This window comes from Lissotriton helveticus, chromosome 2_1 (assembly GCF_964261635.1).
Source record: "Lissotriton helveticus chromosome 2_1, aLisHel1.1, whole genome shotgun sequence".
Taxonomy (NCBI): Eukaryota; Metazoa; Chordata; class Amphibia; order Caudata; family Salamandridae; genus Lissotriton; species Lissotriton helveticus.
In genome coordinates, this window is record NC_136059.1 from 1643870344 (window position 1) to 1643884554 (window position 14211).

Here is a 14211-nt window from a genome sequence, read left to right on the forward strand (position 1 = left end):
ATATATATATATATATATATATATATATATATATATATATATATATTTAAACACACAGAGTTTAGCGTGCTTTAGCCTCTTGGACGGCGGGCTCACGACGGGGTACGCCAGCCCCTATTATGCACACACTCCTGGTCACTCTTCTTTCATGAAAAACCAGAGTCGGAGCCCAAATGCTTTACGGTGCTGTCAATTTATTTGGCAGAGCAAACCCAACGCGTTTCGAGATCCGCCGATCTCTTGCTCACGGGTGGGGCTTTGCTGGTACTGACATTCATTTAAAGAGACATAGTGTTTACAAGTTATGCACGTGATTGTGAACATAAAGAAAATACCATTGTAAGCTAAGTCTGTTAGTTGTAAACATAGTTTCATGTAAACATTTGTAACAGTTCCAAACAAAATTAGGAATTAGTTAGGAAGCCACATTCTTGACTTATTATTCAAATTACAAGAACAATGTTCGTATTCATGAGACAGACCTAATTAATTTATGCTGTCCATTTAACATGCGCCCATACGCCAGACATAATTTGCGGTACTGTGTTAGATTCACACAATTACCCGAGTCATTGTTCATGTATTGTATTGCCCCAGTGGGCCAAAGTCCATCAATTAATTAATCTGAGTTGACTTCCAATAATGCCCATGTGGGCGATGGTATCTCCCATATCCTGTAACGGAAAAAAGAAAACAAGACTATAGCTATACTCTTGGATATTTACATTTTTAGATCAGTGCAAACATCATTTTTAAAAACCTTTTAAAATGTTAAACTTCAGATACCAAAAAAGCAGCAGCATATTATACATCGCAGAAAAACCATACTTTATGTTTGGAGGTGAATGGCTAACTCTTCACCCAAATTGTGTCCTGTGGGCTGCAAGGTATTATACATTATAATGTACTTTGATTCGAGTTTCCGTAACTCAAGCCACCTGTTACCTCCCCTCTCATTGAGTTCAACGCTGTCCAAAACACAAAATTTCATCAGATTAGGATTTTTGTTATGTGCCAGCGCAAAATGCCTTGCTACAGGGTATTGCTGATTCTCGTTTCTTATTGCTCTCTGATGCTCCAAAATTCTTAACTTTGCCTGTTTTGTTGTACAGCCTATATAAAATTTCTTACACGGACACTCTAGAGCATAAACCACATACTGCGTTGTACAACTGAGATGCTTAGTAATTTTATGAGCACCTCTGTCTTTTGACAGTTCAATTGATTTCCGAGTACTACTGTATTTACAGGCTTTGCATCTGTAACATGGAAAGAAACCTTGAATAGAATTGGTTTTTTCGCTCTCTTTTATCAGTGTACTACTCAATGTGTCCTTAAGCGATTTGGCTTTCCTGTACGTCAGTGAAGGAATTTCATGGATTGCCTCTTTAACATCATTGTCCAATTTCAATGTTTCCCAATACTTAGTTAAGCACTTACGTAGTTTCCATGATTGACTGTTATAGGTCGTAATGAAACGTACCTTCTCATCTTTTTTATGCTCCTTGGGGACTAATAGGTCCTTCCTGTCCATCGCATTGACTTTTGTCAGTGCCTGCTGTATTATTTTTTCACTGTATCCCCTCTCAGAGAATCGCTGCATCATAATTTTGCTTTCTTCAAGAAAACCCTCTGCAGAGCTACAGTTTCTCTTGGCCCTTATTAGTTCACCCATGGGAATACTACGTATAAGGCTTTGGGGATGACCACTCCCTGCATGAAGCAGGCTATTTCCAGCTGTCAGTTTACGAAATAACGTGCTTATGAGATTACCATCCTTGACTGCAAGTTTGATGTCTAAGAATTCCAATTGATCTTTACTGATTACACTGGTGAATTTTAGATTAAAAGAGTTATTATTCAAAATAGATTCAAATTCGTGTATTTGGTCCAAGGTGCCATCCCAAACACAGAAAATGTCGTCTATGTACCTCTTCCAGAGGATGACGTGGGCACTATAGTGGGCGATCTTCTTCACTACTAGCTCCTCCCACCAGCCCAGATATAAACAAGCTAGGCTGGGGGAAAAACAAGTACCCATCGCCACCCCCCGGATCTGTTTATACATGGATTTGTTGAAAATGAAATAGTTGTTATTCATACACTCCCAAATCATGTCAAGTAACATGTGGGTGTGTGATAGAAGGGAAACCGATCTGTTTCTGAGATAGAATTTACATGCTTCTACTCCTAGCTCCTGTGGGATACTGGTATACAAGCTGGCCACATCAAAGCTAACCAGCCAATATTGGGGACTCCACACAATATCCTTGATGATACCTAAGAAATCAGATGAGTCCCTAACGTATGAGGGTAAATCACTCACATAAGGCTGCAAAAAGTGGTCTACATATCTGCTGGTTTTTTCATACAGACTGCCCACCGACGAAACAATAGGACTGCCGGGGGGTGCCTGTAGACTTTTGTGTAACTTAGGGAGCAAATATAGTGCCGGTATTTTTGGATATTTTACTTGGAGGTAATTAAACTCATCATCCTCAAGTATACCTCTGGCTTTCCAGTCACACAATTTGTCAATATAAGTACCTTTGGATACATTGTAGTCCTCTCTGGTTGCTTTCATGTAACTATGTTCATCAGATAACTGCATCAAACCTTCTTTTAGGTACATGTCAATGGGCCAGACCACCACATTCCCACCCTTGTCGCTATTCCTGATCACCACATCTACCCAACCTTCCATTTCTTTAAGAGCAAGAAACTGTTTTTTGTTAAGATTCCAGTTTGTTTTAGGCTTCATTCTGTCCAAACGACTCATTTCTTGTATCATTCCACGTTCAAAGCTATCAATGTAGCTGTTCGTAATTTGAGGAACAAACACCGATTTTGGTTTGAAACCACTGCCACTACTCATATGAATTGTATCCTCAGTGTCAACCAAGTTAAGCACAGCATTGTCATACACATTATCGCAGCCCGCCAATAATTGTACAGATTGCAGCAGTTCTGCGTCATTGACACTTAGAGTACTAGGTTTCTCTGTCATTGGATCTTTTCTGAGTCGCGGTACCTCAGGAGTGGTAACCAGAGGCAAGGCGGCGAAAATATAAGCTCCATGACAGTGGTAAATCTTTCTAACCGTACTTTAACACCTGTACAAATTGAAGTACTTTCCAGGGGGCTTTCATTCTGTCCAACCTCCACCTTCAATTTCACCAGTGCTCGCATTGATCTTTTTTGTTTCACACGCAAACTAAAACTGCGAAAGTGGTTTGCCAATAAACCGCGACTCAGAAAAGATCCAATGACAGAGAAACCTAGTACTCTAAGTGTCAATGACGCAGAACTGCTGCAATCTGTACAATTATTGGCGGGCTGCGATAATGTGTATGACAATGCTGTGCTTAACTTGGCTGACACTGAGGATACAATTCATATGAGTAGTGGCAGTGGTTTCAAACCAAAATCGGTGTTTGTTCCTCAAATTACGAACAGCTACATTGATAGCTTTGAACGTGGAATGATACAAGAAATGAGTCGTTTGGACAGAATGAAGCCTAAAACAAACTGGAATCTTAACAAAAAACAGTTTCTTGCTCTTAAAGAAATGGAAGGTTGGGTAGATGTGGTGATCAGGAATAGCGACAAGGGTGGGAATGTGGTGGTCTGGCCCATTGACATGTACCTAAAAGAAGGTTTGATGCAGTTATCTGATGAACATAGTTACATGAAAGCAACCAGAGAGGACTACAATGTATCCAAAGGTACTTATATTGACAAATTGTGTGACTGGAAAGCCAGAGGTATACTTGAGGATGATGAGTTTAATTACCTCCAAGTAAAATATCCAAAAATACCGGCACTATATTTGCTCCCTAAGTTACACAAAAGTCTACAGGCACCCCCCGGCAGACCTATTGTTTCGTCGGTGGGCAGTCTGTATGAAAAAACCAGCAGATATGTAGACCACTTTTTGCAGCCTTATGTGAGTGATTTACCCTCATACGTTAGGGACTCATCTGATTTCTTAGGTATCATCAAGGATATTGTGTGGAGTCCCCAATATTGGCTGGTTAGCTTTGATGTGGCCAGCTTGTATACCAGTATCCCACAGGAGCTAGGAGTAGAAGCATGTAAATTCTATCTCAGAAACAGATCGGTTTCCCTTCTATCACACACCCACATGTTACTTGACATGATTTGGGAGTGTATGAATAACAACTATTTCATTTTCAACAAATCCATGTATAAACAGATCCGGGGGGTGGCGATGGGTACTTGTTTTTCCCCCAGCCTAGCTTGTTTATATCTGGGCTGGTGGGAGGAGCTAGTAGTGAAGAAGATCGCCCACTATAGTGCCCACGTCATCCTCTGGAAGAGGTACATAGACGACATTTTCTGTGTTTGGGATGGCACCTTGGACCAAATACACGAATTTGAATCTATTTTGAATAATAACTCTTTTAATCTAAAATTCACCAGTGTAATCAGTAAAGATCAATTGGAATTCTTAGACATCAAACTTGCAGTCAAGGATGGTAATCTCATAAGCACGTTATTTCGTAAACTGACAGCTGGAAATAGCCTGCTTCATGCAGGGAGTGGTCATCCCCAAAGCCTTATACGTAGTATTCCCATGGGTGAACTAATAAGGGCCAAGAGAAACTGTAGCTCTGCAGAGGGTTTTCTTGAAGAAAGCAAAATTATGATGCAGCGATTCTCTGAGAGGGGATACAGTGAAAAAATAATACAGCAGGCACTGACAAAAGTCAATGCGATGGACAGGAAGGACCTATTAGTCCCCAAGGAGCATAAAAAAGATGAGAAGGTACGTTTCATTACGACCTATAACAGTCAATCATGGAAACTACGTAAGTGCTTAACTAAGTATTGGGAAACATTGAAATTGGACAATGATGTTAAAGAGGCAATCCATGAAATTCCTTCACTGACGTACAGGAAAGCCAAATCGCTTAAGGACACATTGAGTAGTACACTGATAAAAGAGAGCGAAAAAACCAATTCTATTCAAGGTTTCTTTCCATGTTACAGATGCAAAGCCTGTAAATACAGTAGTACTCGGATATCAATTGAACTGTCAAAAGACAGAGGTGCTCATAAAATTACTAAGCATCTCAGTTGTACAACGCAATATGTGGTTTATGCTCTAGAGTGTCCGTGTAAGAAATTTTATATAGGCTGTACAACAAAACAGGCAAAGTTAAGAATTTTGGAGCATCAGAGAGCAATAAGAAACGAGAATCAGCAATACCCTGTAGCAAGGCATTTTGCGCTGGCACATAACAAAAATCCTAATCTGATGAAATTTTGTGTTTTGGACAGCGTTGAACTCAATGAGAGGGGAGGTAACAGGTGGCTTGAGTTACGGAAACTCGAATCAAAGTACATTATAATGTATAATACCTTGCAGCCCACAGGACACAATTTGGGTGAAGAGTTAGCCATTCACCTCCAAACATAAAGTATGGTTTTTCTGCGATGTATAATATGCTGCTGCTTTTTTGGTATCTGAAGTTTAAAATTTTAAAAGGTTTTTAAAAATGATGTTTGCACTGATCTAAAAATGTAAATATCCAAGAGTATAGCTATAGTCTTGTTTTTTTTTTTCCGTTACAGGATATGGGAGATACCATCGCCCACATGGGCATTATTGGAAGTCAACTCCGATTAATTAATTGATGGACTTTGGCCCACTGGGGCAATACAATACATGAACAATGACTCGGGTAATTGTGTGAATCTAACACAGTACCGCAAATTATGTCTGGCGTATGGGCGCATGTTAAATGGACAGCATAAATTAATTTGGTCTGTCTCATGAATACGAACATTGTTCTTGTAATTTGAATAATAAGTCAAGAATGTGGCTTCCTAACTAATTCCTAATTTTGTTTGGAACTGTTACAAATGTTTACATGAAACTATGTTTACAACTAACAGACTTAGCTTACAATGGTATTTTCTTTATGTTCACAATCACGTGCATAACTTGTAAACACTATGTCTCTTTAAATGAATGTCAGTACCAGCAAAGCCCCACCCGTGAGCAAGAGATCGGCGGATCTCGAAACGCGTTGGGTTTGCTCTGCCAAATAAACTGACAGCACCGTAAAGCATTTGGGCTCCGACTCTGGTTTTTCATGAAAGAAGAGTGACCAGGAGTGTGTGCATATATATATATATATATATATATATATATATTTTGCCACCAATACGTTCCTTAGAAGGTGCACGCTGTATGTCGGTCGGTGCCAGACAGCGGGGATGAACGTTTCCCCACAAACAATCTTTCACCAAAAAATGAATATTGTCTGCACACGTCCAATTGCTTCTTTAACCCCTTCAGCGCTAATGACAAGGGTAACTCGTCATGGACTTTCCATTGATTTCAATGGAAAGTCAATGGAGCTCATCGAACACCCTTAGCAGCCAAGTGGTTAAAGGGTTTTATTCAAGAGACTCAAGGAGCCCCATTCACCTGCGCGTTTCGACCGCAGGTCTTGATCACAGTGTTTACCACTAGTCCATTTTCTCTTTTCATTTTTTATAGTGTAGCTCCCAATCAACTCATAATGAAGCATCATGGGAGACGTAGTTTTACAACCAATTTGACACACATTAAACGTTCTTACATTGCAGAAACATTCATATTGTCTTTCTGTTAATGATACTTTCTCTTAAAACTGTAAAAGAAAAGTAGAAAAATCATAGAAGGTTTTTTACATATATACAAGAGTCGGTTCTAAAAGGAAAATTGTTTTTCCTAAACAACACAATATTGCTTAGACCGTCACATAGTGCATTATTTTTCAAAAAGTTAACTATATAATGTCACTGAGGTACATCTTCATTTAAGGCTAAGTGCCATAATTCTCCTTCCTTCGATATTTCCACATTTCATAGGTTAGTATACTGGGCTCAGTGCCCATTGTAAAGTTGTTGAGAAAGTTATAGTACAGAAAGATTATTGCACAAAAAGGGATGTTTTTCATGAAGTTCAAGAGTTCAAATCTTAATTTCTCATATCTGATTTAGGTTCCCAATTGTCCATTCAAAGTTACTAGAGATGAACATACATCTCATCATCCATATTCAGTCCTCTCGGTGCCTTAGTTTGGAACCGTATGATTAGACGTGACTCTAATCTCCTCAATTGCAGTTTACGATTACCACCTCTTTCGTGTGGGGGTATTGTTGCTATCCCGCTATAGCGTATGTCTTTCCAAGTTTTTCCACTATGCATCGACATATGCTTGGCTATGGCATAGGACATGTCCCCATTTTGGATGGCTCGGATGTGCTCCAAGATTCTCTTATGTAACGGGCAGGTCGTCATCCCAATATAGTTCTTACCACATGCACATGTAAGAATATAAACTACATAAGTTGTCTTGCAGGTTATGGTTTGTTCTATATTGAATCTCTTTCCTTGTGGATCCATTAGAGATTTAAGGGATGAACCTACTGTACATGCTTTGCATATTAGACATTTCGTGAAGCCTTTTTGTTGAGTAGTCAACCAGTCATCTTTTTTCTTCATTTTAAAGTGACTGTTCACTAGTTTATCTTGCAATGATGGTGGTTTTCTAAAGGTTACCAGAGGATATTCACTCATTTGTTCACCGATATCAGGATCTTTTTTGATGATATTCCAATATTTGTTAAGGATCTTTCTTACGTTCTGGCTTTCCTTGCTGTACGTCATAATCATTCTGATTGGTTCAAATTTAGATGCAGATTTAGATAGTTTTTTGTCAATCAGAGTTTGTGTTCTGCTAAGTTGTCTTGCCTTTAGTTCTCCTTTTTTGACGTCTGCATAATTATATCCTCGTTTAAGGAATCTTTTAGTTGTCTCCTTATATTTTTGGTTCATTTCGTCTGGATTTGAGCAGTTCCTTTTCATGCGTACGAATTCCCCGTATGGTATACTCTTTTTTAAAATCGTAGGATGAAAGCTTTCACCATGTAAAACACTATTGGTTGCAGTCTTCTTCCTATGCACAGTTGTTTCCAGTTGTCCATTTTCAATGTATACCTTTGTGTCTAGGAACACTACTTCTTTTTCGTTGATTACTGATGTAAATTTTAGTCCCAGATCGTTTGTATTCAATTCGGTTAAATATTGATTGAATTCGATTTCTGTACCATTCCAGATTAGGAACAAATCGTCTATAAAACGTAGCCAAATAACTATTTTTGACGTGAAATGTTCATTTTCTTCTTTCCAGGCTATTGTTTTTTCCCAGTAGCCCATTGCTAGATTCGCGTAGCTGGGAGAAAATGCCACGCCCATGGCAGTTCCACATTTTTGAATGTAGTACGTTTTATTAAAAAGAAAGACATTATTATTTAGGCATAGTTCAGTCATTTCTTTTATCATTTGCCAATGTTGGAACTCTTCCAATGGTTTCTGTTTGAGGAAGTAGTCCATTGCAGTAAGTCCCATTTCATGAGTTATTGATGTATGTATTTATTTACTTGATTAAGCGCAACTGCCACCCAAAGGGTACCCTGGCGCTGATGTATATAAGGAGACTACATCAATGGTAGCTAGTTTGTATTCGTCTACCCAGGAAATATTCATCAGGTTCCGTAAGAAGTCTCCTGTATCTTTGAGATACGATGTTAAAGTAGGGACAATTGGTGCCAAAAAAGAATCAACATAGATGGAAAGGTTCTCATATAGTGAGCCACAGCTTGCTATTATGGGTCTGCCCGGGGGTTTTTTCAAAGTCTTGTGCACTTTTGGCAAAAAGTACATGGTGGGCATCACAGGGTCTTCATTTGTTAAGAATTGCACTTCCTGATTCGTCAGGAGTCCCATATTTTCCCATTTAGTCAACTTAAGGTTCAATGCTGTTATTAGTTCATTGATCGGATTTTTTTTTTAATTTCTCATAGTTCTTACTTTCAGTTAGTTGACGCATGGCTTCTTGTATATAGTCAATTTTATCCATTAGGACTATATTCCCGCCCTTGTCTGCTGGTTTTATTTCAAGCGATTCATCTTCCATCAAAAGTCGTAGGGCATTTCTTTCTGATATTGACATATTTTCTTTTTTGCCAGTATGTTTGATTTTTTTCATTTTTTCTAGGTCTGCATTGACCAAATCAAAAAAAAAATATCAATTTTGTTTCCTGGATGTAGCGTAGGACAAAATCTCGTTTGTTTCTTGAAGTTGGTTTTAAGGCTTTGATTCATTGCCTGCCCCATATCAGTTAATATTTGACTATCTGTCAACGTTGATTCTTCAATTTCATTTGCTAATTCGAAGGCTGTTCGCATTGCAGGAATTTCATTGATTGTGATGCGAGTTTCAATGTCATCATTGTCAATGGAAATAGAGGTACCAGTTGGTTGATTTTGTTTTTTGAAGAATTTAGCTAACTTCAGTTTTCGTGTGTACTTGTACAGATCAATTTTTATTTCTACCGGGTCATAGTGTTTTTCCGGGCAAAACGTTAATCCTTTATTCAATAAACTTTCCTCTGCTCTTGTTAGCACGTGTTTTGAAAGATTTATTATCAAGTGCGGGTCTGATTCTTCATTGAGTGCTATTAATTCGCGGTTCTGTTGCGTAGGGTGTATCCCTTTGTTTTTGCCAGAGCCTCTTCTAGTTTTCCGTCGTCTTGTTTCTTTGCGCTTTGTTGGCCCCTTCCTTTTTGTTTTGTAGCTGTTTGTTTCTGGCCTCTTCCTCTCCCTCTCCCTCGTCCTCTTCCTCTTCCCCTCGCTTGTTGTTGTTCTAGATAAACCATTTTTACCTCTTCTAAAAAAGGGGTCCTAGTTCCAGTTGTGTCTTGATCCTCATTTTCACTCCAATCTGTGTCTGATTCACTTAAAGTGGTATTTGCAATTTCAGTTTGAGGTTGCGATTTCAGTTGGAGTTTTATCTGTTCAAATTTTTTTGCAAAGGTTAGGATTCTGCCACATGAGTAATCTTGTTCGTCTCTCCTATATTTCCGTTCTTTTCGCTCTTCCACTTCATTTTCATGCTTATCTAAGTTAGTTTCCATATCTTTTGTTAACTTCTTAGTTTCTTCTTCTTTACCATGAGAAGTAATTAGAGATTCTATTTCAGATATTTTCTCGTGTAGGTCTTCTATATCAATTTCTGCGTGTTTCACTATAATTCTTAACATGTTGGCAGAGCATTGCATGTTGTTATTACCCCATTCAAAGAGCATTTCAGGGCGTGTGTCTGGGTGGTTCGGGAGGGTATATATTCTTAGGCCTCTGGGGACCATTTTGCATTCCAAATATTTCCTCAATGTTAAAATTTCCCAACTTTTGGATATTTCTTTCTTGAGCAGCCTTTCAAGTTTCACAAATAATTGTTTTAGTGTCATAGAATTAAGATTAGTTTCCTCTGATTCTTTATTGGTGTTATCAGCGGTATTTTCTGCTTTTTTCCCTTTTTGGAATACTGTTTGTGCACGTAGCGCACGTTTATTTGCTCTTTCTTCCATTGCGATTAAGGACTTTATTAATCACTTGCAGTAAGAACGTTACTTTGTGTCAACCAATTTAATCAACTGTGTGGCTGGGGAACGCTAGTTTTTTAACGCTTTCTTGAACCCTTTAGCAATGGACAAAGTTATTTCACACAAGCGCGATCCGGCAGGTCTTTCAGTGTCCTGCTCGATCACTAAGATATAGTTGCTGTGTTATTTTTACCGCGGCCATGCAAAGCGCATCCGTATGATTATGAAAAAACGCAACGCGCTCTCACCTTTTGTTTGCTTCGTGAGACGCAGCGTTTCAAACAAGTCCTTCGTTTCACTCTCGTGTGACGGATAGTCTGTTGCAGATCCCTCGGGGAAATTATTATTAGTTTAGAATCCCAGTTTAGCGATGGGCGTCTTCTCTGCTACAGCCTGAAAAGCCGACCTGCTTTCAGTGCCGATGTCAGTTCCAGCGCCATACGTTGTCAATCACGTTCCGCAAACCGGGAGCCTCCGAGGGTAGCCGGGTGCCGCCTTCTTTTTTTCAATTTGCCACCAATACGTTCCTTAGAAGGTGCACGCTGTATGTCGGTCGGTGCCAGACAGCGGGGATGAACGTTTCCCCACAAACAATCTTTCACCAAAAAATGAATATTGTCTGCACACGTCCAATTGCTTCTTTAAAGGGTTTTATTCAAGAGACTCAAGGAGCCCCATTCACCTACGCGTTTCGACCGCAGGTCTTGATCACAGTGTTTACCACTAGTCCATTTTCTCTTTTCATTTTTTATAGTGTAGCTCCCAATCAACTCATAATGAAGCATCATGGGAGACGTAGTTTTACAACCAATTTGACACAAATTAAACGTTCTTACATTGCAGAAACATTCATATTGTCTTTCTGTTAATGATACTTTCTCTTAAAACTGTAAAAGAAAAGTAGAAAAATCATAGAAGGTTTTTTACATATATACAAGAGTCGGTTCTAAAAGGAAAATTGTTTTTCCTAAACAACACAATATTGCTTAGACCGTCACATAGTGCATTATTTTTCAAAAAGTTAACTATATAATGTCACTGAATAAAACCCTTTAAAGAAGCAATTGGACGTGTGCAGACAATATTCATTTTTTGGTGAAAGATATATATATATATATATATATATATTGTTAGAAATTGGATCCCTGGCTGGCCAGGGCTTGCGCCAAAGTCAGTCAGAGACCACCACTTCCACTTCAGGGCAAGGAAGTTACACACCAAGATAACCTCTGCTCACCCCCTTGGTAACGTGACACGAGCAGTAAGGCTAAACCCGGAGGCAATGTGAGTTAAGTGTTTGCGCACGCACCCCAGCAACAACACCCAAGGCCCACCACAAAGGAAACTCCACACAGGGTTATATATAAAAATAGCCTTTGTATTATACCAAAACACATTAGATAAAAACACACACTTTACAATGTGCCAACAGGCACGGTCAGAATTTACAGGGGATATGTACAAGACTGGGCCACATGGACCACTGTCAGGAATAGGCACTTTTAGAACTAGCACTTAGAACATAGAACATAAGATCACTGTAGCACAAATTAGAAAATGTAGCACACAACCAGTAATTACTGGTAACAGGTAAGTACTACGTACGCAACCCTAACCACCTTAGGAAAATGTCACGCAGAGAACCAGGACCTCACTAGCACCACCTGTACTAGCAAGAACAACCACCTAAGTATCACAATACATGTAGGGGTATAAGCAAGAACACATTACACATGATGCATCCCAACATTCGGAGGTGTAGGGAAGGAAAACACATGACGCATAAAAACACATTCAGCGGTGTAAGAACAAGGCACATGACGCATCAAAACACATTCAGAGGTGCAGCACAGGAGAACACATGATGTATAACCAACACATTCAGAGGTGTAAAAACAAGGCACATGACGCATAAAAACACATTCAGAGGTGCAGGAAAACACAATTGCGCCAAACTCACATAAGTCACTACCTGTGACTGTCCCTAGGCCCTCTGGCCTTGTTGGGGCTAGGACGCCCTGTGTCCCAATGTCAGGGGGGCCTAAACGTGGCAGCTGCCCACTAAGTGCTGGGCAGCTGTAGAGAAAATGATGGGGCCAACGTGGGAGCCTCGCAGGCTCTGACCAACTGACTGTCCCCTTTGGAGTCTCGCTGGGCTCTAAGCAAAGCAATGGCCCTGAGCCCCTCTGGGCTCTAAAACAAATCTGGCGCCTTGAGCCTCTCGGGGCTCGGAACAACTGTGGGTCCCTGGAGCCTCTCAGGGCTCGAACTACTAATGCCCCTTTAATTGGTGGAGTCCCTCTCGGGGCGACTCGAACTTGCCAAGATGCCGCCTGAGCCTCATGGCTCTAAACGCTGTGATGCCCCTGGAGCCCTCGTGGCTCTGAAAGCAAAGCAATGCCCTCGTCGTTGGAGCCTTTCAAGCTCGAGAACTGCGGGCCCAGGGTGGGGGTAGCGGCCCGCTGCCAGCCGGGGCCACTCTACCCTCAGGGGTGCAGGAGCCCTCGTGGGCTGGGATCACCCAAAATGCGCCTGTGTCGTTGGAGCCCCCCTCCTGGGGGCTCGAAATAGATTGTTGCCACTGAGTGCCTCCGTGGCTCTAGAGGAGAGGATGGTGCCCGTGGGTGGAGCCCCCCACCCTCTCTGGGGGCTCAAAGCACTTCCAACACCCCCAAGATTGCCGGAGCTCCACTCACCGGGATCTGGCGGGGGAACTCCTCTCTGGTCCCGGTGTTGCTCCTCGGCGTGAACTGCTCTCGCTGGGGCACTTCTTCAGGAGGTGGAAATCTCTCTGGAGCTCCGGCCTCGCTCTGGAACCCCGCCCGCTCCTCCAGGCGGCGGTTCCTCTGTCAGGCTGCGGGGCAGGACTTCCGCCTTTGAACAGCAGTGCTTCCGGGTCGCCGCGGGCAGCGCGGCGGCCCTCCCCCAGCACACACAGGCGGCGCTTCGGCCTAATGAGGGGTGGGCACCCTCGAGGCCGCAATCTAGTGGGCAATGCCGGGTGGGCACCAGCTTTTGTAAATAAAGCGCTCCCAGGCGCTAGCGGGCATAAAAGCGCTCCCAGGCGCTTAGAGGACAAATCAAGCGCTTCCAGGCGTTTCGAGGGGAATACAGCGCTCCCAAGCGCTTATAACAGCAAATAAAGCGCTTCCAGGCTCTTGGAGGCCTACAAGTCCAGAAAAAGTCCTCCTAGGACTGAAGCAAGATTGGGGGGGGGGGGCAAGGCTGGGCCAGGGGCCAGCTCACTGGGCCCTCCAGGCAGGAAGGCAGTCCCAAGTGGCGGTTCCTCCTGGCGCCCAGCAGCAGCCCCCCTCAGATAGGATCCAGCAAGAGAACAGTTTGTAAGGGGACACAGCCCCTTTTTATACACAGTATTCCGTTGTCTTTGCTCAGGGTGAGGGGAAAAACCAGTCGCAGCTGGTTTGTGAGCACTCTTGATGTGCTCAGCCCCTCACTCTATTCACTGGCAGGGCTAGGGACATTAGACGCACCACAGGGGGCGGAGCCAGCATTGTGTGGGGAAAGCCCAGCCCTATTCAGGATCCAGGTGAACTCCTCCCCAGCCATCAGCATGCTAATCTCCACACTCACCACCGGGCAGACCCATCATGACTCATGGAGCCTGGCACCCCAGCCAGCTCCAGCCAATCACATGCCAGCACATTCACTGCACAGACAGGCACACTTCTAGAGGTGGCACTTCCATATTAGACACATACACACCGCATACATCATTGCGCAGCATTC

The 14211-nt window shown here is 41.8% G+C and overlaps 1 protein-coding gene across 1 annotated transcript in view; it reads right to left on the reverse strand.

Moving 5' to 3' along the window:
* Positions 1-14211, reverse strand: part of CYP2U1 (cytochrome P450 family 2 subfamily U member 1) — a 203744-nt gene that overhangs the window by 175494 nt on the left and 14039 nt on the right. The gene's annotated exons all lie outside the window — the stretch shown is intronic.